The sequence below is a fragment of the Galeopterus variegatus genome, unplaced genomic scaffold (genome assembly GCF_000696425.1).
Source record: "Galeopterus variegatus unplaced genomic scaffold, G_variegatus-3.0.2 Scaffold43, whole genome shotgun sequence".
NCBI classification, from domain to species: Eukaryota; Metazoa; Chordata; class Mammalia; order Dermoptera; family Cynocephalidae; genus Galeopterus; species Galeopterus variegatus.
The window spans coordinates 798,007-821,677 of NW_007726154.1; positions in this window are offsets into that span (position 1 = coordinate 798,007).

Sequence of the window (23,671 nt, forward strand, 5' to 3'; positions counted from 1 at the left end):
AACCCCCCCCCCCCCAAAAAAAAAAAAACATGGTTGAAGATCACTGACCATGTACAGAAAAGAACAAGAGTGGAATGCAGACATGTCCTGATTAAGGTGTCACTTTTTGGGTTTAGAATCTCTCAGAAATGAATTTTGTTGTGCCCAACATTCTCTCCAGTTTATCAATACAAGGACTGCAGACCTGCACTGAAATCTTCTGTTAAATGAGGGCTACACACTCTTAATTTGTATGTTATCCATCAATATCACAGTCTAATCAGACTCACTTAGGTAATTAAGGAGGAACCCAGCTATGGTTTTCAAAATTAAAAATGCTCTGTCTTCAGCTATTTTTCCGTAGTCTTCAAAAACTTTGGAATTTTTCACAGTAAAGAGGAGTATAAGTTGTAAAATCCTCATTAAGGAGATTCATTTGTTTACACTAGTTTTTTCCAGCAAATATAGGAACTATATTAAAAATGCAAAATATCATCTTGGTATTTGCCTTTTATAGAAACTGCTAAATGTTATCATCTATAATGCACAAGGAGTTGGTAACTTTTTGCATATTTCCATTTTCTCACGACTTCCTTTCTCAAACTCAAAAAATTATTTTGGCCAGCTGAAATTTATCAAAGGCTTCAGTTAGTGATTTCTTGGCCTTTGGGTCATTGGCTTAATTAGCACCGGATAAGCTACCGAAAAGGGGTAAGTGGGGAAGGGTGAACATTATTAACGTAAGCAACCATACATGTAAGTCCAAATCTCCCCCTTTTTCTCCAAGTTGCCTTTATCAAGCTTTAGATCATTACCACGCTTCTCATTCCACTTAGCTTCATCAGTTGGTTTGAATTACTTTCGTTTTCTTGTTCTTTTTTGAACATTTGGAAAATACAAGAAATTAAAGAAAAATATTAACATCTCCTGAATATCACTTCCCAGACATGAATAGATGTTGGTTTAACTCTCTCTCTCTCTCTCTGTTGATTTTGTTTTGTTTTATTTTGTTTTCAAAACAAAATTTGAGTTCTTTTATCCTGCATTACCATGAAATTACCTTGAAATGTAAAAGATTGATATTTTTGTGTTCTAACACATTGTTCTTCCTTCTGAATTTTAAAATTTGGCTTTCCTGAGGGACATTTCATTTTCTCTCATCTGAAATTACAAACATCTCTTCTGTGCCTGGGTTAAGCATGAAATTAAGGTAATTAAAGATGAGTAATGCTAAAAGTTCCCTGAGCAAAATCAAAGTTAAAAAAATTAGACTGTCGTGACTGAAGCAGCATTAGTCACAAATCCCTCTAGGGTTTGTTCTTTTGTTTTTGTTTTGGTTTTAATTTCTTCCCCCGTTTTCTTTTTTAGTGCAGGATTAGATCATAATTTGAGACCAAGAGACTGGCAGGAAGGATTCTAAGCAGGAGAATTACTGCAGTGGCCTTTTCTTCATTCCTGTAAATGTTTGCCTGCTTGTCTAACAAATGTTCATTGTGTACCCATGGTGAGCCATTCTATAGTCCTAAAATGCCAGTGCATCATACATAGGCAGACAATTCTCATTTATAAATTCCTAACTTACTGTCAATGTCCTCAGCCAAAAGCCACCAGGAACACACGTGTAGTTGAACAAGTGGGTTTATTGTTCTTTACAGTGAAGAACTCACAACATGGAAAACGGGGGGTGGGGAGGTGACTCAGGAAGAAGGTGTTATAAAGACAGTTTTACAGGATTTGGGCTGTGTGTGTGTGTGTGTGTGTGTGTGTGTGTGTGTGTGTGTGTGTGTCTTATCCTGGCCAGGCACTCTCCTCTGTTCAGTCTGTTCCTCCACCCTGCTCTGCTTGGGACTGTTCTTTCTACCCTTGCTTCTGCTGGGCCTGCCCCTCCAGGGGCTCCATTCTTGCACTATGGCCTGTGCCTGAGAAGGGAGCAGAACCAAATCCCCTCTGGCACTGCCTGGATCAGGTGAGGGAAGAGGTATACTAAAGACATGTATTATTGGAACTTGGAGGGTTCCAATGAGGAAGTCCCCTACTCCTCCTTCTCTCTGACCCTGCATAGTTGATCAATCTCTAATCATTATTCATTCCACACACTTACTAACATCCACTTCTCTCCATCTCCACAGCCAATACAGTAGACCAGGCTACTGTCTATTTTCCCTAGCAGTATTAGCTACCTGGTCTCCCTGATGTCACCACTGACTCTTACAGCCCCTCCACCACACCAGAGTGATCTTTCACAAACACAAATCTGAGAGCATCACTGCCCACCATTAACTCGCCATGGCATTCAAGATAAAGACCAATCTCGTCAGCTTGCCGCAATCTGCCCTTTCCCTTTCTCCCCAGCCAGTAGCTCTCTTTGCTTTATTCTCAGTACTCTGGCCTCAGGGAAAATGGGGCTCTATATGCATATTTCTTCCCATGTCTCTCCTTTACATGGAACCCACCCTTCTGCCTCCTTCCCTCCAAGATCCAGTCTACATCTACTTTTCCTTAAAGGCTCAGCCTACCCTGCCTTATATAAGAAGCCCCAGCCCAAGAAAGTGCCTGCTGTGTACTCCCCTAGCACATCGTAATCCCCCCTTCCTGATACTTATCTTCCTTTATTGTGGTCATTCAATATCTGCTTTTCCGAAAAGACTGTGTGTTCCATGCGGAGATAAAGCTTATTTGTGTTGTTCATAGCTATTCCCCAATTCCTGGCATGTAGTGGGTGAACATCAAAATATTCATTGAAGGGCCGGCCCGGTGGCGCACTGGAGAGTGCGCCGCTTGGGAGTGCGGCGGCGCTCCCGCCGAGGGTTCGGATCCCATGTGGAGACCGGTTCCCGCTCACTGGCTGAGCACGGGGCGGGCGCAACACCAAGGGTTGCGATCCCGTTGCCGGTCCCCGGTACAGGCACGACACCGAGGGTTGCGATCCCGTTACTGGTCAGTAAAAAAGACAAAAAGGAAAAAAAAATTATTCATTGAATATATGAACATATTAATCAATTAATTAAATCTTGCATACAAATAAAATGTTACAATAAATGCTATTAGATTATATATCACTGTTAGTACTAAAGTTTATTATAAGTTTCATAAATAGAAGTATATAAACTATCCAGAGAAATTGATTACTATGTCAAATATTCCACTGTGGGAAGATGGGACCGAATTCTGAACCAAAAACTCATAAATACTTTTCTGTAACACACCCTTGTTATAATAGGTGAACTGCTCCATGATTTCTCATGTACTCTTGTATTAAATGTTATTTTACACTGTGCTATTTAATTTTTATATTTTTTGCTTCCTCTCTTCAAATAGATCATAAGGGCCTTGAAGACAGAGAATCTATCTCTCATTTATTTGCATTTTTCACAAATCCAAGCACTTTCTGACACATACCAGGACTGGGATAAATCCAGTCTATTAGATTTCTTCACTTAATAAATTGGGCATGTTTAATAAGGTAATCAGTTTCTATGAAAGGAATAAATGACATCTGCCTCCTCTTTGGTTTTGTGAATTATTGCTTATTCATTATTCATTTGGTCACTCAACGTTTATAGGATCCTTGCTACTTATCTGGTTTTATATTATTTGGTATACAATGCAATGAAACACAGCTACCTTCCTTTGAGGCATTCAAAAGGAAATAGATAATAGTAATGTGAGATAAATGCTAATAGTATAAACACATTGAAAGCATTAACTCTAACTAAGGGAGTATATAGGGTACATCAAAGAGAGTGATATATTGAAGGGTGGGAAGTGGATGTGCCTGGGTTATTGTTTTCAACAGCATAGAGGCACACACGAGCAGGGGAGTTGATTGGTACCCAGGGTACATATAGGATATGATATGGGTTGAATGTCCCCTCCAAAGCTCATGTGGAAGATTGATCCCCAGTGTGGAAGTGTTGAAAGGTGAGGCCTTTTGGAGGTGATTGAATGGTAAGGTCTCTGCCCTCATTAATAAGCTAACAGATTAATGAGTTATCGTGGGTGTGGAGTGGTGGCTTTATAAGGAGAGCACATGAGAATGCTCTTGCCATTCTCGACATGTGATTGCCTGTGTAGTCACGCGACTCTGTAGAGAGTTCCCACCAGAAGAAGGCCCGCACAGTTGGGCCCCTGGACCTTGGACTTCTCAGCCTTTCAAACTATAAGACTAAACTTCTTATCGTTATCATTACCTAGTTTCATGTATTCTGTTATCAGTAATAGAAATGAACTAATACAGACTAATAGTAGAGGATAAATCTGGAAAAGTAGGTTGGATCTGGGTTGGGATTGTGAGCCATATTAAAGAGTTAAGATTGCATCCTGTTGAGTGGTGTATGGATGTCACCATAATATAATGACCAGATTCCACTTCAAGAATAGATAACCTCAGCTTCTAGGAGTGCTGCCAAGGTTCTCAGCCTCCAGCTTTCAATTTTTAGCCCCCTATAGGGATTGCCTCTGCTGGAGAGAACCATCTCATCCAAGGTCATACCTTCTTCCCACAGTGGTCCACATTCAATGGATGATAGACATAAATGGGTATGGACTGTTTCCTCAACCCAAAATCAGGACAACTCAGAAGGATTATCTCAACCTCAGAACCCCCTCTAGGGTTAGCTGAGGCCCCATAACATAGCTTCTCAGTTTTCCTTCTCCCTCCACTTAATTCTGCTATTTTTCTTCTTCCCTTCCATAAATGTTGATCCTAAAACCAATCCCTATCAAAATTCCTGCACAGTAACATCAGCTTCCAAGTCTGCTTACCAGGAAACCAACCTGCAACAGGTGGTGGTAAGGAGTCATTAAGGGGTCTTAAGCAAGAGAGTGACATTATCAAATATATATTTCTTCAACATGAGCTTTCCTGAACAGATGAAAATAATTAGGCTATAACCAAAAATGCACATCAATTAATTTATTTCATCAGAGATTATTCCTGTAGGGCTGAGAAAGCTGTTACAGCAGCTGCAAAGACATGTAGTGTTTATATTTTTCAATAATGGATCATTTTTCTTCATTACTGACATCATATTCATCTTTTCTGGGATATTTTTTAGACATTAGAATTCATTAAGCTTTGTATCAGGGCCAAAGAAATACAAAGTGAAAACTTGATATTCAAAATTTAATAATCAGGGTATTATCCTGATTAAGAAGTAAAACATATTCCTGATATTTAGAACATCATCTGGGTATAAAATAGGTAAGCAAGAAGTTTTTCACAACATTTACATTAGTTTTCAATACTCTTTGACTTCACCACAGCAAAATTAATGTTTAAATTCTACAAGACAAGGTAGTTGTGATCCTCCATCAGGTGACTGAAAAATGTGTTCTTTTAATTAATTCTGTCTTTTGGATGCTCAAATCCTAAAGACAAATTAGGTAAGCCAGTGAAGAATCATGTTGAATAAGGATTGCAGTTGATGTTTTATTTTCCCAATTTTTCCTTCCACCTCTACTGAATATTATTAGATTACCTTGACATCATTCATTCTATCTACAGTTATTGAGTAGCTATTATAAAGAAGGCACCTAGAGTGGTCATAAATAAAACCTGTACAAACCCACTAATGGAAAACCCAGTCCCTGGCTTTTCCTCATGTGTTACTGGGAGTGTCTCACATGGCTTCCCACAAATTCAAACACCATGGAGCCAGCTACCTTGTTGAGGCTTTTGTTTCTTTCCTCTTTTGTTCCAGCTTCCTAATGCTGAGCACCACCTCTTTCACTTATATGGGATTTTTCCATACCCTTCAAGCAAAACAGTCTCCTCCAAGTATCACTGCAGTTCCCTAAGGCCCTGAAGGGTCTGCAGGGAACATTCTCTCATGCCACTCTCTACAGATTCTCCTTACCCCAGGTTGAAGCACTGGAGCCCTGCAGTTGCCAAAACACTATAATGTTTAGTTCAAGAAGAGGAGATTCTCCTCCATTCTGTTATTATGGGGGTTCCCATTTTTACTCCTTCAGACATTAGCCCTCATATCTTTAGAGGATATGAGCTGGGACATGAACATCATGCTGAAGCCAGACTTGCCCTTCCTTCAGTGACTAAGGCTTGGTCAGTCTTTTCAGTGTTCAACTCCTTTCCTTGGAATGATTTTTCTTCGTGGAGTCCTCTTGGTACTTTATACACACAGGCTTACATGGGTCTATTCCATAGTTCATTCAATAGTTCTGAATCCTGTGCAGGTCGCAGTTTAGATTGGGGATACTCCAAACAATGAATGAACATGCAATGTCTGCCTTAAGAAATTCTAGAATTTCTATAACTGCTAACACATCTCAAGATGAGCTAAAGCCATCAAAAATTTATAATGGCAAAGAGAACAAAATGAATTGCTAATTCCAAATAGTTTACTCTTTTTTTCCTCTCTCGAAAGATCAAAAATTCTAGTTTTTATTAGTATATTTTTTAAAAGAATAATTGATTCATTACTGTTCCAGATATTGAGAATTGTCTCATTATCTCACTTGAACAAGACTTAAACATTTGTGTGGGGAACAGGGGATTTATTGAACAGGTTCTTGAAAGTTATTTAGCACTTTAGAGTTTTTCTTGACGATGGATGAAGGTAAACATTAAAATGGCTATCACATTAAAAGTAGAAAAAGAATAAACTTGTGACACTTAAAACCAGGCAAAAACATTTAAAAATTGTTATTGTAGGAAAAAATTGTAATTTCTTGACAGAAAAAAAAATCCCTATTCGTCATCCAATGTGTAATAATTTAATATGAAGGACAGCAGAATGCACTCATTAATTGCCTGAATGAATTTGCATTTTAGAGTAATTTAACTTTCACTGACAATTGGATGACTCAAGTGAAACATACAGAAGTTAATGGAACAGATTATTTCAGGTGTAAATTTTACAGAAATAAAAATATGTTGCTAGGTACAACACATATTTTTATTCCCAAGTTAAGTTTTGAGCACTTTAAAATGATAATCATGTTCCAAAAATCATAAAGTTCAAACATATTCGAATTATTTAATTCAACAAGACATCTTTCCTTCCTTTATAATCAGGAGTTTAACTTCTACCTCCAGAACTTTCATTGTTCATAAAAATGTTCTATTTCATTCTGAATTGTTTCTTTATACATTTGACAGTTTATTGCAGAGAATTGTGCAAGACACATAGGATTTATTACAGGGGAAAATAAGCAAAAAAAAAAAACCAGTCTAAATTCTATTTGAATAGTCAGCTATCTGGATTTTCAATCCCAGACAGTGAGGATCACTTTATCACTACTTCCATCAACTAACAATACATATCACGGGAAGTTTCACACAAATGCTTGTTGTGAAACATGATTAACACCATGTTTTACTTCCAGAGAAAAAGAGTCTAATGTTATCACCTTGTCTTTTTTTGAAGGATTGGGAGTTAAGGCCTAGGAGAAAGAAGTCAAAGTGTTGTCAATGTCTAACAGAAGTCAAAGTCTTTGGAAAAAAGCAACAGAACACTAAGAAACATTTTATTTGGTTTGAATTTGTGAATTTGTGAATTCAAACCAAATAAAGTGTTCTTCTTACAAGAGGTTAGAATGCCTAGTGTTCTAGTGAATTCAAACCAAATGAAGTGTTCTTCTTACAAGAGGTTAGAATGCCTAGGACAGCATGATGCTTATTTTTTTTTTATTTAGAGCTATATAACCACCCCATTTGGAATAATTAGACTACTATTGCTGTGAGCCAACTGGCTTCTTACAACAAGTGGTGTTTGCCAAGTCCATGCTACTCACAGATTTCTAGACAAGTCTATCTTACACCATACCACTTGAATATATTATCAGAAGAGAGCTCCTTAATGCTTTTAGCACATACAGAAACAGTTATAAATTCTAGACCAAAGTGACAAAAAGTTTTAATTCTATCCAAGGATTGTATCTTTCAGAGACCACTAAACTTAAAATGTGTATGACTATTAAGGTAATATTTGGAGGGGGTGAGGGTAAAGTATATAAAACATATGCATACTCATACAACATATATATCCTTTGAACTCCAGATTCAAAAAATTATTTTAGCAATGTGAGCTGTATTGTTCTTGGTTTGGATTTACCTAATTTCAGCATTAAGCCATGTATAAAAATTATTAATTTTTACTGAAATCAGGTAGGTCAAAAGCAAGAACAATATCATGTATATCAAAGAAAGCAATATCATGTATAAGGTTCTATGCTATTTTAATTCAGCAGCAATAGCTGAACTTAAGGATATTTACAGATAAATGAGGCTCCTGTTTTTTCTCTTTAACTTAAATGTCTCAAATACTTTATCAAGGCCAGCAATTTAAAGTTAACTCAACATGTGTTAGCATAATTGAAATATAGCAAAAATGATTGAAAAATACTTTTATTTCATCAGCTAAATAACCTAAAAATACTAAAAATTTAAAGTTAGCTCAATACTTGCTAACATGGTTATATTATAAGTATTACTAAAAAACATTTCTTTTTATCAGGTAATTTTTTTTAAATGCTTAAGAATCTTTCCATGAATTAGCCAGAAGTTTTCAGAATGCAATAAAACTGCTAATAATCACTGTCCTTTGGATTACAAAGTATAGAAAACACGCAAGGATTGAGTAGATGAAGTGTAAAAAAGTTGATTATTTTAAAATGTTTATCTAACGTTAATACTATTCCAATGTATTTCTGACTTCTAAGGCTACTTTAGGTGTACTGCAATGATACCATTTGATACAATAACCTTTATCTTCCTAACAAGTCCTATATGTTTCAGATATAGCACATATACCATCTTTCTTATCCTAATCCTGTTGAACATGTAGCATTATGACAAACTAAAAATTACTTTACGTTTTTAAATATAGCATTAGCAACAGTGTTGACTGACAGAAAAAAGATAAAAAATCTTTTCAGTTTCCATGTTTCCAAAAGTAAAACATGACTAGCATTATTTGAGATTATTGTACTTTTCTAATTGAAAAATATTTTTATAAGAAAGTCATTTTTCCTTCATATTTCCATCAATTTATTATTTCATAAATTGGTATTTATTATCCACTTAATATTAACATTTAAAAATGTTTAGTATTGTTAAATTAATTTATTATTAAACTCATTTAATTTACTTTTTTGCAGCATCTTAATAACCATCACTTTTTTTTTTTTTTTTTGTCTTTTTTTGTGTCCGGCAACGGATCGCAACCCTCAGTGTCCCGCCCGTACCGGACCGGGACCGGCAACGGGATCGCAACACTTGGCGCTGCACCCACACCTCGCTCAGCCAGTGAGCGGGAACCGGTCTGTATGTGGGATCCGAACCCTCGGCGGGAGCACCGCCGCACTTCCCAAGCGGCGCACTGTAGCAGTGCGCCACCGGGCTGGCCCCAATAACCATCACTTTTGTGGTTTCCTGTGATGCATAGCTTACACAGTTTTGAGTTTTGTGAGTATACTTTATAAGAAGAATGTGCTGAGTTGAGTTCATTGTGGGCAGATTTATTTTTGTAGTGTTCATAATTCTCAGAAGACATTTTTCAAACTAGAGAGATAATTTTAATATATTTTATGTTGGCTTTCAGAAATCCAGAAAGTTTAACCAGATTTAAACACTTACTCCACAACAATTAACATTGAACTCCATTCTGTGGTTGATTATATATAGATCCGACAACGATTCTTATGAGAAGGATTTGTTGTGTTATTTGAATGTTTTATATTTTCGAAATCAACTTAATTTTTTGTTTTGAACATGTTAAACCATTATTTCAATCATTATCTGTAGTTATTATGCTTTCAATTCAGTGAGGCACTTTCATTCTTCAGTCATTAATTTATTAGTTTGATGGGACAAGCAATTTAGTGGTGCATCTCTAAAATAAACATGATAAAGTTGAAAATACTGTTTGAAAAAATTTACTAACATTTACTAGTACATTTACTAATACTTATTAGTAAAGGTACTAATAATTACTATTGTACTACTGCTAACAAACTGTTACAAATCATGTGAAAGATGCAATTCACACATTACATCTTTCAATAAAAATATATTTCTGTCAATTATATTGTATAATGATGAATATACAAATTATCCCGATTTGAACATTACATATTGCACACTGGTATTGATATTCAATGCTGTACCCCACAGATATATACAATCAACTATGTTCCACTAAACTAAATAAAATACACACACACACACACACACACACACACACATATATTTCTGACTACTACAGAGCATATTGTTTTCGGTGTAACATACCCTTAATTCACCCTGCCATTCGATGGCTCATTTCTCCTACCAAAATACCAAAATCCCAGCTCTACCACTGGGTGTTCTTGAGCATTTTACTCAACTTTTCTGTGCCTCAGTTCCCTCATCTATAAAACAAAACTAATAATAATAGCACCAATTCTCAAGTTCATGTGAAAATTTGTATTAGTTTTCTAATGCCAATGTAAAAATATTATCACAAACTTAGTTTCTAACAACACCCGTTTATTATATCTCAGAGTTCTCTAGGTCAGAATTCCAGGGACAGCATGGCTCAGCTGGGTTGTCTGCTTAGAGTCTCTGGAGGTCAAAATCAAGGCTGTGTTCCTTCCTTCAGGTTCTAGGCATGAGATTACCTCTGAACTCATTTAGATTGTTGACTAAGTTCAGTTTTTTGCAGTTATAAAACCAAGGTCCCCATTTCCTAGTTGACTGTCAGCTGGGGTCAGTCTATGATCCACAGGCTGTCCTCGTTTCTTCTCAAACTTCCCATGTGCTGCTATCCAGCAATGGTGTGTTGAGTCTCTCTCACCTTTTCAATCTCTCTCACTTCTGCTGCTGCATCTCTCTGATCTCAGCCAGAGAAGGTGCTCTGCTTCTGAGGGCTCTTTTGCCAAGATGGTGTTCATCCAGATAGTCCAAAATCATCTCTTTATTTAAGACCCATGACCTTAATTACATCTTCTAAGTCCCTTTTGCCACAAATGTAACATAGTCACAAATTCTGGGAATTAGGATATGGCTATGTTTGAGGGGCAATGATTCTGCCTACCACAAGGTTAAATAAATAAATTCATATAAAGTGCTTAAAACAATGGTTGGTGAAAATTGGTTCTTTTTTTATTGTGATAACTGTGAAACTTCATATATACAGTGCACCATGATACTGCATCCAACATTTTGTACAAATCCACCATTAGCATATGTTACTATGATTGACTGTGACTATATTATTAGCTCACAGTATTTAGAAAATATATTACTCTGCCACACTGTCTTTTTTATGGTAACAAATTTAAGTGATTTTAAAAAAACATATTTAAAAGCTGAAGTCAAATTATGATATATCTTTCAATTGTGAAGTATCACTTTAGAAGAGAAGGTTTGTATTTATAACTAGGAAAAGAATACAATCTGAGTATTCAACAGACTTTGGGCTATTGCTATTATTGACATTAGGAAATTAACAGCCACCAGACAAGTTTATCAACACCTTCCAAGAAAAACTGTCATTTTTGGTATCCTCTGGATCAAAGACACATACACAGACACGCTGGTAAGTCTGCAGCAGTCCTTGATTATAGGAGAGTCAGCCCAATGTTCTCAAATAGGACTCTATTATAATTTTTCCAAATGATTTTAAAATTACAAAATAAAATATCTCAGAGGGAATTACTAGATGCCTATTGATAGTTAACCTTGAACATAGTTTTTTGTAGGAATATAATGCATTACAGTGTGTGAAGCCTAAGCCCTTTGAAGAAAGAAACTGCTTTCCCCCCCCCCCCCCCATTTTAGAATCTCTTCATTGCTCAAGATACTTGCTATACAAAGCTGGTAAGTGAAATTAACATGTTGCTTAGTAAATACAGCAAAGCAAAAGAAAAATTAGCGAGGCTTTAATACCCAGAAATATGTCAGGATTTCCATTTTGTCTTACATATGAAATGTGATTACTTCTCCAATTTCAGAGTAAAAATCAAATGAAATAAATGGAAATTTTCCAAGATAGTATTTCCCTTCCTCTCTCATCAAAAGATTCAAATCTGTATATCAAGAGCATTATATATTTTCCACATGCTTTTCAAGCATTTAATTTTCTGTTTATCACTGTAAAAAAGTCTGTCATTACTTTGATAGGGCAGGCGAAGTGACCAAAAAGCTATTTAGCATGCTAAAAGCTAGTGGAAGAGCAAGTAGTAGAAACACAACAAAAAATATACACACAAAAGAAAGCCCAGGTAATCAATATGGTTAGTCTTCATGGACTTTTAGATTGACAACTCTCAAATCCTTTAAGTAACAAGATGGTTGATAAATACATACGTACCTTGTTAAATACAATGGCAAATTTATTTGTTCTGAGAATAACCTCCAGGGCTGAGAAAAACTAAGACTCCCCGGGTTCTGACTCTGAAATCTAAGGTGAAAAGTTCAAATAGGAAAACAAAACTTCATGAGGAGGAAGGGGGGAACAAAAAGGAAAAATTGAAAGAGAGAAACATACTAATTAAACTGTTCAGAACATCCCCTTGAAGCCATTTATAATTCCTGGGTATAATTCAGTATTTAAATTGTCTTTTAATTATCTGGGCTGTAACTTATCACCTGGTCACATGTTTTAAGCAGAACACAGACTAGACAAGAACAAAATAGTGATCGATGGGCATTATTTCCATGATCCACTATTGATTGCATATAAAGCAAGGAGGATTTAGGGTTTCTCACATTGCTGGAAAGTGTTTGTTTTCTCTCACAGAGGTAGCCATTAGTTAGGAGCATATCATATAGCTGGAGGGTAATTGGGGAGCTGGTTCCTGGTAGATATGGATAAATAAACCAGAGAATGCAACCTCTTACATCCCTCTTCTGACTTGTCTTTGTAAAAAACTTTGGCCCATGAATAGCAGTTCTGTTTAATGACATGAGGAACCCTGAGGAAAACGCAACTTTAGGGAAGAAAGGAGAGGAAATCCAGAGTACAGTTTGCACATGCTAAGTTTAAGGTGTCCATTAGACATTCACGTGCAGGTATCAAGTAGAAAGACATCCAGAGGTATTGCACTCAAGAAAAAGGTTAGGGCTGGAGGTTAGTTTGTGTTGGCTAAGCATGTGATTGATATCTATAACCACTAGGAAAGAATGAGATCACACTGGGAATAAGCAGAGAAAATAAAAGACAATTCAGGACTGAGCCCTGTGGTTCCCTAGCATTAGAGGTCAGGAAGAAGAGGAAAAAAAAATAATAATAAAAGGAGACTGAAAAGCAGCAGCAATTAACATAAGAAGAAATAAGATTGAATGATGCCCTGCAAGATCAATGCAGAGGTGTTTCAAAGAGGAGGCAGTAATCGAAAGTGCCAAATGACAGTGAGAGGCCAAGTTAAACGAGGACTGGAAATTTGACCATAATGTTTGGCAACATAGAAGTCATTGGTGACTTGAAAAGAGCAGTTTTAGTGATGGGGACTGGAGAGGAGCAAAGAGAGAATGTTAGATAAGAAAATGGATTTTTTGGTCATAAAGAAGGGCAGAGAAATGTGGTGGCAGCTGAAGAGGAATCTACTGTCAAGCGGCAAAATTGTTTTGGTTTTTGGTTTTTTGCATTGGAGACTCCACAGTATTTTTCTACGCTTCATTAGGAGGGAAAAGTTGATGACGCAGAAGACAGGGATAGTTATTGTAAGGGCCAAGCTGTAGAGCAGGTGAATAGGGTACATGTGGAGGGTTTAGCCCTCAACAAAAGCTAGAATTCATTATCCCATTACAGGAGAGGAGTTATTGATAATGACAAGGACAAGGTCTCGATCATTAGGGTGGGAGGCTGAGGCTGGGTGGAGGACAAAATCATGGGAATTGTGTATGTAAAGAATTTCAAGGAAAGGGAGCAAGCTACTGGATGAATCATCTTGGCACAATCCACACTCCACAAGCAATAATTATTGGATGTTCTCAAGGGGTGTTTTACACGTAACCATGAATGCAAACAGAGTGTCTTCTGATCACGGCTGTTCTGAACTTTTCCCATGCTGGTTACAGATGGTCCCAAAATTTAAAGTGATAGGACAATTCTAGTCTGCTTCAAGAGGAGAAAGGGAACATCCACTGCTGCATTTAAGTGTTGGCCCTGTAGATACAGCTGTCACTTAAAATCATAACACATCCTCTCCCTGGGGCTATGATACCATGGGAGAACCTTGGTCCAGGTGCTTCGATTACTTCCAACTTTCAGAACTTGTCACAGAATGCAGCTATTATGTCAGACTCCTTTTTTATTTTTCTTATTATAAATCTTCTCTTTGAGCCCCAGTTATTGAAATTATTTATATTTGTCTTACTAAAATATTATCCAGCCCAAGTAAATGAGTCTTTGCAAATACATAATAGAAGATACCTATGATCTCTAACTAAATATCAATCACAGCCCTACTTGGAAAACAAAGGTGTCCATCATATGAGGCAATATGAGTAGGAGAAAACATGCAGGTCTTAGGGTATAAAACTCATCTAAGAGTCCAGCGGTCAACACTAGAACATGTGCCCCTTATGCAGTCTCACAGAGCACCAGCGGATGTGGGGATTTCAGCTTGCATAACCTTGATTTTAAAAGTGTCTTCTTAGGTATAAGAATATTCTCTGTTTGACCAAGGACCCAATTTTGATGGGAAGAATATGGGATGGTAAGAAAAATGGGAATACCCCAGCCAGATAGATAACTTTCTGAATAACAGTGACAGATGCCACAACTCGATCACTCTGACAAGCAGGAGGCTAAATCCGATGGACAGCCAATACGAGAAGGAAAGTAAGAGTTACGGACAGGAAGGGAGTTAGTTCAGGATTCATAAGGATTTCTGGTCTCAGTGAGAACTGGGTTACAGGGACAAAGGTTGATAATTCATCACCTTGATTCATTGTTAGTACTGCTGGTAAGTCTCATAAGGCAACTGACAAGAAATTTCTAAAAGAAGATAAACATATTAGCAACTGACCCAAAGTTAGAAATAATTTATGTGTTGAAATGCGTAATTGATATTGGGATGGTTTTTAATATAATTCTCCATAATGAAAACTTAAATGAAATTGAAGTCATGGCTAAAAAGGTCAGAATTAACTAATTTTTTTTTCCTTTTTGAGGCAATATTCTTAGGCCTTTGATAGTTCATGGACACCAGAATCTAGGTATACATTCCAATGAATCTCAATTTATGAGACAGTTTGCCTCAAGAGAAAAAATAAATGTAACTGCTGGAAGTGTATCTGTTTTCTTTTCCTTTCAACAGGTAAGGTTCGGCTAACTTGAGAAGGCAAAGATTCAGTCTTCCAGACTACGTCTATAATTCACATCGTGACATTTAACTGTCAGCTATTATTTCTGAACTATTAACTTTTATGAAAGCTACTTAGACGATGATGTTGATGGTTAATAATATTGGCTTCAAAAAATCATTGAATAAAGGACACAATCTTCATCGCAGTTCCTTAAATTATGCAGTCTTTCCAATTTTTTTTTTCCTGAGGAAACGGTGGGGCAATAATAGTTTGACATAGCCCTGTTTTCTTCCACTTAGATGCATTCTTTTCTTTCTTTCTTTCTTTTCTGCAACATTAAACACCTTCAAGAATTGTTCCCTGCGGGCATTACAAGAGGATTTTTAAACTTCAGTTGAGACTGGCCCATATAGTAACTTCAGTACCATGTACTTGGCGACTTACACAGTGTCTGGCACACAGTAGGTACTCAAAACCCAGTTGCTGAGTGAGATATAGTAGCTGGAGCAGGTGCTTTTATCTCAATTGAGAGCTGATTGTTAGCAATGAAAGTCTTAGAAAAGAAAAGGCAAAAGCAAAATCAAAATAAAATATGCCTCTTTGTATTTTTTGGCTCTATAGTTCCTTTCGCAGTTATTGCTTATAACGCTACCATGAAGAGTTTCCAAAATTCGTAAGCCAAGCCAATTATTGATTCCTTGAGAAAAATCCATTTTATTTTTTCTTTTAAAAAAGCAAAAAATTTCTCTAAATCTTGTTAGTAGAGTTGTTTTTCATCCAGCTAATCTAAAAATATAAACTCGGGAATTTTTAAAGATATTAACTAGGGATACTTTTAAGGATACTTACGGATTTTATGAACCATAAAAAGGAGCTGTTGCAATCTAACATTTTTAATTCATTTTTTAAATATCAGTTCATTAAGACACTTCATTTCTCTGACCTGATATTTCCCTGAGGCAAAATATATATTATATACATTTGTTTATGCAGAGGATCAATAGAAAAGTGATTCTCAAAAGAAAAATCATTAAATTCTCTTCCCTGGAGGCAGATAGAACTCTGCTTTATAAGGCATGGAGTTTTATTTCTTCTTAACAATTCCAGGAAAATGATTTTTCTTTTTGAACGTATCCATATCTCCAGGTTTAAGTTGAAATGCTCATATTCCTGTTGGCTACTATCTTCTCAAAGCACACAATGGGGCCTGGGTTTCTAGCACCTTCACAGAGAAGCCCTGGGATATTCACTCAGGAGAACAAATTCCTCTGCCCATAATAACAGTAAGACAAACCCAGACTTCCAGGAGGGATCAAGTCCAGGAGGCAGCACCAACAAATGAAACCATCCCTAACAGTTTCAGTGCAGCATTAAAGCAACTTCAAGGCCTTGCCAAGCAGCATTCAGAAGAAAGCCAAAAAGAACCAACATTTCTCTTGAAAGTAAGGTCTACCAGAGGCTGAGTGAGTGGTCTCTGTTTGAACAGAGCATCATTTTTGTTCCTTTTATCAATAATTAACAGTAACTCGAAATTTGAAGAAATACCACCAGGCACTCATACAGCAACTTTAAACTTTTAAAAATATTTAATATTTATATTTTTAAAATTGTTATTTATATAAAAAATTATATTTAATATTTTAGCATCTCAATGTTATCTTCATTACATATCTGTAAGAGGTATTTTGTATATGGGACTTCTGGTATACAGAATAGTGAAATGATGGCTCTAAAAATCTCATGGAAATTGAATATCAGGGTCACATTCAAATTTCATGATTCTGAATATCAGGTTCTGTGTATAGTTTAGTACTGCCCTTTTGCAAGGAAAGAATTTAGAATTCTTTTCCCCACTCTCATGACAGAGACATTTGGGAAACACAGACTCACTAATTATCTACATCCTAAAGCAAAGTTTTAGTTAATTTTCACCATTTATTTTCATGGAGAAATTTAGTTGAGTTATTATGAAAATTATTTCAAAGAACAAAATCTGTTGGCAATGATAGACTCTAATGAGCAAATATTAAGCTGCTGCATTATTTCTCCAAAATTAGTGCTCTTTATATTCCTTCCTTAAATGTAACAACTTCTGCCAAAAGATTTAGGTATTATTAGTTCTTGACGTCAAAAGCCATGGGAACTAATTACATAAAGTTGAATGAATACCTTAACTTTGTGTGGCTGGCTATGGCCGGGCTTGTTCGTGTAAAGCTCCTAAGTAGACATTAGTGGAAAACACCTGGAACCTACAGAACAGAGAAGAGAGTATGAATGTGGCTAAGAATGGACACCCATTCACAGAACCATTTCCTCTTTCTTCTGTGCTTCTTGCTAATGTTACAAGTGGCCATGTTAAAGTTCTAGCCAATAAAATCTAGAAACCAAAGTGATGGGCACCAATTTCAGACTTCGTCCATAAAACTCCTCCAAGCCTTTTCTCCTTTTGCCAGCTTCATGTCTTGGAAGCTATGTGCAGAGCCACAAAATGGAAGAGTCCCAGAGCCCTGAATCACCACATGGACCCGTTGTCTACCAATTATGAACACCAATTTGGGAAGTTACAGAAGAAATGAATTTCTAGCAGGCTTGAGCTATTAACACACGTTGGAGTTTGTTTGTGACAGTAGGTGGCATTACTCTAACTAAAGTCTGTAAGCCCAGTGTATGCACAGAAAAGAGGACTTTGCATTAGAATAGTTCAGCATGATTCCAGGATATGGAGGAATGTGAGCAGCTTCAGTGTCATGATTTTGCTGAGTAACAGAATGATTGTCCTACATGGGATCATAATCAAATGAGTGTTAGTGTGGCCCTTTCAGGTGTGAAGCTTAAAGTTTGGTGTAGCCCTCTGGTCCCCTTAAACTAAAAAATATTCCTCCCCCTGAGCAGGGCACAGACCATCTTCACCACACTGGGTGCATCCTCATGAGGAATGAAAGAAGGATACAGGGAGGCCAGGATCATTCATCCCCATCCGTTGTTGATGCTCTTCCCATACCCCTTTGACATTCAATAAAGCATGTGTGTCGGACTACTTGGTATGAATGATCTCTGCTGTCAATAAACTGAGTTCCAGTGCTCTATGATCATTTATATGTGCAACCCCTATGGATGGTATGCAAAAAAGAGAAAAAGCAGAATTTATCAGATGAGACACAAAAATCAATTTTATTTTTATTTTCACTGTCTGTACCTCTCAAAGTATGCTGTGAGGCTCCTTTGTCCTCTGCCACTGGGTGAAATTTAGGGACCATCCTATCAATTTTCTGAGTACTTTCATATAAAATATAGCCTCAATTTAGTAATTACTAATGCTCATCTACTGTTGAAATTAAAACTTTAAATTTTTTTCAAAGATTCACCTTTACTCCCCTTAATTCTTCTTCAGGCTAGCCATCTGCAATGGGAGAGCAAAGCATTTCTCCTTCCCTTCCTTCTACAAAAAAGTAGTTACAAGTATTTAGACTTGGAAGAATAAAAGGACTGTCAATATTATTATGTGGAAATATAATGTCTGATATCTAATAATCTAAAGGTATAAAATTAATATGACTTAAAAGTGAAAATGTCTACACTTATGAAAAATTACATTTGAATATTTCTCTGTTAATGGTTATAATCATACCTTAATTACTACCCATTAGAAAATACTAAACATCGGCCAAATAATAACTTTAAATTTGGGACTTAAATCCCAATTTCATCAACAACACTTGTGTTTGATTTAGGAAAAAATAATACACTTTCTTACTGAATTATAATTCAGTGTGAGAATGTGTTACCTCAGGCAACCATATGAGATACTATTAAAAATGCAATTTATTCTACTACATAAAAAATAACTAAAAATGCTCCAAATCACAGAAGTGGTGTAAGCAATGAACTGAAACATATTTCAAATCCATTAAATTCCAAAGTATGTTCATTCTACTTCTACACACAAGCTAGCACTCAAAAAAGCCAATGCCATTTTTTAAAATCTAAATTTCATTATAAGAAGAAAACATTTGGAAAAACGTTAATAATTGTTGAAGCTGGGTGAGGAGCAAATGGAGACTCATTATATATTTTCTCAATTTGTATGTATGTTTTAAAATTTACATAATAAAAATTTTTGTTGTGATGATTATGATAACTATATTATTTGAGTAAAAATAAATTTATCCTTGAGCCAATTCATTTAACTAGTGGTAGGAAATCAGAGCTCTTTCTCTGGAAGTCAATTTCTGAAAGGAAATAGGAGATGTAAAATGGGCAAAAAATATGGGACAGAAATACAGTTGTCAATCAAAGGGGCAGACCAGGTATTACCCCAATACCATGGCTTAGGTGTAGCAAAACCCAGAAAAATCTGAAGTTAACACATGAAGTATGCACACAGCCTTCACCAAGGTGAAATACTCCAAAAGTATAAATTGATCCACCGTGCCATACTGAATTTAAATGGACATTTGTATTTCAAACACTTTTTAATATATAACCACATATACATTATATGTGTATATAACCAACTATATAACTGTGTAAAACCACAATCCTGACTTTTACTGTTTGCTAGTATTACAATATAGAGATGAGTCCTTAAGTGATATATTGCTTAGTTTTGTCTACTTCTGAACTTTACGTAAATGAAGTATTATTTTATGTATATTTTGTTGACTTGTTTCTTTCATTTAAAAAGTCATTTGAGAGATTAATTCATGTTGATGTGCTTAACTGCAATTCATTTATTTTTGCCGGCATTCTTTGGTATAAATATACCAACAATTTATTATTGTTGATTATCCATCAACAATCTACTTTTGGTAAACTTCCAGGTTGTGTTCACTTTCTAGTTATTACAAACAAAGCCATATCTTATTAATTTTATGAGTATGAGTTAATCTAGGATAAATATAAACTGGAACTGCTGGGTCCTGGGATACATGTTCCATTTTTTTTAGGTAATGTCAAACTGGTTTCCAAAGTTTTTGTACCAATTTACATCAGTAATGTGGACAGTTCACATGGCTTTCCATCCTTACTAATGCTTTCTCTCTTTTTTTGTCAGTCATGCAGGCATATTTTTAGTTTTAAATGAAGCAATGACTATGATGGTAAGGACTAGGAAAAGAGAAAAATGATGTGATCATCTGAACCCAAGTTTATTATTAGCTTCAAGAGTCACATGTATTTTTGCAGGTTCTTGCCAGTAATAACTTTAAAAAACAGAAATAAGGGATATTCCTTGGGAGTTGCAAGGCAATTATGTCTAACATAAATCAGAAATAACCAGCTGCTTGGGAAGGCTAAAGAAAGGTAGACCTTTTAAATGAATAAAAATTTACATTGACATTTAGGTTTTGCTAATTATGCTGGTTATCTTCCACCTGCCCATTTAGACCCATTTCCATCCTTCCCCATCCTGTATGGGCAAGATGTCAATGTGATTCACCACCTTCTGGCTTCTGGCTGGATTCAGCTACTAGAGAGTTCCAACAGAAAACAAAAAAGAGGAAGCTCTCTCTTTTGGGGAACCATGACCTGGCCTGTGTCCCAGAGGTTTCAGCTCCTCTCAAGCATCCCTGTTCACCCTCTCACTTTGGGTTCCAGTAACCCCCTACTCTCCTCATCCCTTCAGACCTAATGAGGGTAATGAGCTTGCCATCATGAGCTCCAAGGTACTCCGCTGTCCTTTGTGCTTCCATAACATCCTAGCCAACTTTATAAATAATTCCTTTATTAAACCTTTCTTGAGTTATCCTAATGTGCATATGGCATCTGTCTCCTGTTGGGACACTGATACACTACTCCAGTTGTTCTCAAATTTTAGTTTGCATCAATGTCAGCTGGCAGGCTTGTTAATGCACAGATTGCTGGAGACTGCCTCTATAGTTTCTGATTCAATAGGTCTGTGTTGGGATCTGAGAATTTACACCTCTAACAATTTCCCAAGTGATGCTCAGGGACCACACTTTGAGAACCACATTATTGTTCTACCACATTTTAAGTTCAGTAGGACTTAGCCACCACTGGTCCAGGAGGAGTACCATGTAGCTACTACAGTCCCAAGTTCCTTTGAGAAAGGAGTATTGCTTAAATGTGGAAATATGCCAGAAGCCCTAGATAAAACCTTAAGATCGGGGAAGAAGGTTATAAAACATCATAGTTGTTAACAGAAACACTCTATCTCTGGGTCAGTGAGTGGAAGAAAAAAAAAGCCGTTTCTTTGGTTTAGCTCTTTTCTTCCTTAAAATAAATAAAATCTATTTTTGTTGGAAATTTTTTATATAAAAATTATTCCTTGGAAGCATAAACAAATTAAATTACATAGCTTGGAAAATATTGTTAATTTTCTTCTCCAAAGGGCAAGTAGAATAAGGAGTATGTAAAAAGAAAAATACCCAGGTGGAAAATATACTATTTATAATGGATCTCTTTAATTTACTTTAAAATGGTGGGAGGGAAACAATATTTATGGAACACCTACTATTTTTCCATCTTATATAAACATTAACTCTTTTTATCCTGCCCCCAAATTGAAGTGGTAGGTATATGAGGAAACAGACCATGAGAAGTTAAACATCTTGTCCAACATCACACAGCTCATAATAAAGTTAGAATAGGAACCCAGCTCTGTCTATCTCTAGTGACTAAAATTTCCCAGCTAAGCCACACTGATCCCAAAAATAGAACATAAATGATTATCAGGGATGACATACTGCTCTCAGACCTGAAGGTCCTCAGCTGCTGGGAATGTCTCTAGCTCACAGCTGACAGCTCTCAGTCCTCAGTTCTTGCCCTCAGCCTGAGAGAAGGGCTTTGCTAGGCTGCATCTAATCACTGAGGGGTTTATTGAGGTAGCAAAAAGTCCTGGACCCCTAGGCAGTCCCCACTCCCTCTATCTACTCCTGTTCTCTTCCATGATGACAATCCTGAGAACATTCCCTAATAAATTGTCTGCATGCAAATTTCCATCTCAGCAACTGTTTCTCAGAGAAACAGTCTTAATCTGTGGCAAAGATAGCCCATTTAGCTTTTTTAAATTGATGAGAAAATAAGGAATGGCTTATAGAATCATAAATTTCCTTATATTATGAGATGGTTTATAATTTGGATACTCAGAGCTCCATTAAAAAATGTGAGCAGTGATTTAACGGAAAAGGTTAATTGTTCCTATACTGTCTTGAATATAGATGAATTCCTAACATTAAAAAAAAAAAAAACAGAAAAATTGTGGACCAAGTGGGATCCTTGAGAATATCTGAATATCCATTTCCTTGCCCTGTCTCTTTCTGATATTCTCTGGTTCTCTGTCTCCCTAATTTTCTCTCCTTCTCTGTCTCCCTTTCTAATCATATCTCTTTTTCTGTATCTGCCTTGTGTTTCAGAGAAAATAGTTCTATTCTTCCTTATGTGTTTTCTTTTCCAGCTTTTAAAGGGAGTCTCAGAATTTACCACAGTCATTTTAATTGAGGTTATCTTCTTGGCCCAGTTTATTAAATTCTGGAAACAATCATTCTCTTTGCATATGGTGGCAGCAATTTTATTAGCTTCTTGTCCCCTGAGATTCCTAATCACTTTTCCCAACCACTTTAGTAAGCATTACAAACCCCAGGAGGAAGTTTTATAAATTCCAAAGTTGCTTATTTAAGGAAAATTGATGTTAATCTAGGTAAGGTAGGTGCTCACTTATTTAACATGATTGGGACCAGTAGTCATTCAGTCAATCAAAGAGCCAGTTTATAGTTAGGAGTCATACAAGTGACACATACATCTTAAACATTTTAACTTAAAAAATATGGGTGTATGTTCATTTGCAATATGCGTGTTCATCTTGTATATGTTCATCTTTTGATGGGGATTTAAGGCCTTTTCATTGTGTATATCAGATGGTCAGGGTACCACATCATCTTTCTTGAACAGAACTTAGAATGCATCATCCTCAGTTTCCAAAGAAAGTTTCACTTTCTCTGATGTGGAACAAAAAACTTAAAGACACTTGTGAAGCAACCTGAATGAGGAAATTCCCTAACCTACACCTGATCCTTTTACCTGGATTAAAGCAACAATTGTCTTAAAACTTTGTCTCCTATATGATTTACTAAACCGTAAGTGTGATAGGTGAGTTTGTAAATGTACCAGAGATGTCAGTGAAAATTACTACTTTGGGGAATCTTGTCTCCTTATGCTAATGCCCTAGCACAGTAATAGAAAGAAGTAAGCACCACCTTAATATTCAGCACCTCTTCTCCATTTTCTCAGTTTCCAGGTCTCCCCAAAATATGGGTAAATATAGGTCAGAGCTTTCAAGAATCCCAGGAAGACAGGGATGATTAGCAATCCCTCTAAATGCATGACTGTCAAACGAAACAGAGTAGCAAACCACAGCAAAAATAATGTCCCTCCCCAAAATACACCCACAAGAAAAGCTCTAGATAACATGCATGTATT